The sequence below is a fragment of the Scylla paramamosain genome, chromosome 9 (assembly GCF_035594125.1).
Source record: "Scylla paramamosain isolate STU-SP2022 chromosome 9, ASM3559412v1, whole genome shotgun sequence".
Lineage (NCBI taxonomy): Eukaryota > Metazoa > Arthropoda > Malacostraca > Decapoda > Portunidae > Scylla > Scylla paramamosain.
This window is the reverse complement of record NC_087159.1, coordinates 10452329-10455000: the sequence shown is the minus strand read 5'-3', so window position 1 is coordinate 10455000 and position 2672 is coordinate 10452329. Positions and strand designations below refer to the sequence as shown.

The 2672-nt window shown below is 43.2% G+C and overlaps 1 protein-coding gene across 1 annotated transcript in view; it reads right to left on the bottom strand.

The window, feature by feature from the left end:
- Positions 1 to 2672, bottom strand: part of LOC135103561 (uncharacterized) — a 114873-nt gene extending 112201 nt beyond the window's left edge. Inside the window, exon 1 of the mRNA XM_064010002.1 lies at positions 2454 to 2672. The gene's annotated coding sequence lies outside the window, so the exon portion shown is untranslated. The remainder of the gene's footprint in view (positions 1 to 2453) is intronic.

Sequence of the window (2672 nt, the reverse complement as noted above, 5' to 3'; positions counted from 1 at the left end):
AGGTGATTTTAACTCTCTCTCTCTCTCTCTCTCTCTCTCTCTCTCTCTCTCTCTCTCTCTCTCTCTCTCTCTCTTGCATAGAAACGTGAAAATAAAGAAAAAAAGAAAAAGGAAAATAGATTCTCTCATCATCACACGCTCACAATTAACTTCCATAAAAAGGAAAAAATAAAAATAAAGTAAAAAAAAAAAAAAAAAAACTACTGAAACATTTCCCCTCGTTGAACTAAAACTTATGAAAAAAAAATGGATGGCTGAGAGAGAGAGAGAGAGAGAGAGAGAGAGAGGGAGAGAGAGAGAAAGAGGAGAGAGAGAGAGAGGAGAAGAGAGAGAGACCAAACCATATGTAATACCTTCCTTCACACCTTTACTTTCACCTACAACGTAAAATAAAAGAACCGAAACATCAGAAAACCCAATAAGCTGCGGACTGGATCCTACCGCGCCCTTTTTGTTTCCCCTCGGAGCTGTAACAAGAGACGAGGGGACGCATGAAGAGAGGGAATGGGAGAGAGGGGAGAAGGAGAGGGGGCAGGGAGAGGGGAGAGAGAGATGAACAAGAGACAGGACAGGTGAGGATGAGAGAGAGAGAGAGAGAGAGAGAGAGAGAGAGAGAGAGAGAGGAGAGAGAGAGAGAGAGAGAGAGAGAGGAGAGAGAGAGAGAGAGAAAAGGATTACCTGCAATACTAAATTAGCTCTATTTCCATAACAATACAATTCCCAACAATAACAATATAAGCACCACCACCACCACCGCTACCACCAAGAGAGAGAGAGAGAGAGGAGGAGAGAGAGAGAGAGAGAGAGAGAGGGAGAGAGAGAGAGGCACAAGAAAGAGCGAAAGACTAAATCGTGTGACATTTTCTTTATGCACGAAATTGTCTGTTATTCTTTTTCTTTTTGTAGTCGATACTGTTTAAAGGTCACGGCCACAAACCAAAGGCAAAATATCAAATGCAAACATAACATAAAAATAATTAAAAAATGCAGTCTTAAAAAAAAAAAACTTCCAGAGAGAGAAAGAGAGAGAGAGAGAGAGAGGAGAGGAGAGAGAGAGAGAGAGAGAGAGAGAGAGAGAGGGAGAGAGAGAAGATCTTGTTGAGGTAGGTTTGGTCTTACGCAGATATGTCAAGACCACTTTCTTCCTCCCTCTTAACGAGATGGAGAGAAGAAGAAAGGAATAAAAGAAGAAGAAGAGAGGAGATGAAGAGGAAGAGGACGTGATAAGACCTGAGATGCGTAAGAGGAGGAAGGAGAAGAAGAGGAAGAAGAGGAAGAGGAGGCGGAGGAGAAAAGAAAAAAAAATAAAGAAGAAACATGATCTGTGTCAAATAGAGTCTCATTTAAGAGAGAGAGAGAGAGAGAGAGAGAGAGAGAGAGAGAGAGAGAGAGAGAGAGAGAGAGAGAGACGAGAGAGAGAGAGAGAGAGAGAGAGCGCAATAATCAGCATTCGCCACGTACAGCACTAGCCTCTCATGGTGAAGTCCTGGACAGAATACAGGGCAACATTTTACAGCACATTTTGAACACAAGCAGCTTAGCAAGGCACGTTTTAGACTAGTTTATTCAGAAGCAATGTCCTCTCTCTCTCTCTCTCTCTCTCTCTCTCTCTCTCTCTCTCTCTCTCTCTCTCACACACACACACACACACACACTCACACACTTTACTCGCACTTTATCTTCATGTTCGTGGATTTATGACATCACCTAAAACTGTCATTTCCAATTGTATATAATGAAGTTGAAGTTTAGATACATGGCTACTTTTAGGTACATTTAGGAGTGATACCAGTGATTCAATGCACAGATTAGGGTCTCGTCCATAACCCGCCAAGAACTGAAATAATTCACGAAGTCTGACAGGTTAATTAATTAGTAAGATCTAATAATAAGTGACAATGAGAAGTAATTACACGCTATTAAGTTTAAGGAGGTTTGGTTTAATTATATTTATTTTTCTTTTAACTTTCTAATGATTGCCTTGGTTTTACTAGTGTTGCAATTTTAATTAGTATAATTACTCGTTTGTGAGTTTCATTAGAGGTCATTAATCGGTATTTATAGCTGCAATTTGAACTAACTATACTATTTGATTTTTTTTTTATATATACGTCTAATTGCTTGTCTGGCAGTGTAGTTACCATTATCACACTACTTCAAATATTGCTTTCTTCCTTTTATACGCCTAAGTGCTTGTCAGTCTCTACAGTTACTATATCAAACACCTCTTCAGTAAACAAGTCCCAACACACCCCACACTCACATCACCCTCCCCCCTGTCCACGCTACACCCCCACACCCTACCCCTGTCCACACCACACCCCCCCCACTCTTCCCAATCCACACCACGCCCCCAGATCCTCCCCCCGTCCACACCACACCCTCACAATCAAGCCTTAACAACCACCCGGCAGTTAGCGACAAGAGTACCGAGTGAAGGCTCCTCTACTCACCCATTATTGCAGTTGTCAGCTATCAGGGACGAGCTGGAGGATGTCTGTGCGTGTGTTTACTCCTCGTCCTGGCGGCTACTGACACCCACACTCAAGACCAACACCCCCACACACCCACGCTTCACACCCACACGCCCACTGAAGCCTGAGAGAGCGGGAGAGCAGCGTCCACCTCACCCGACGTCTGACAGCACACTACCAGCCTGCCCTACCCACCCA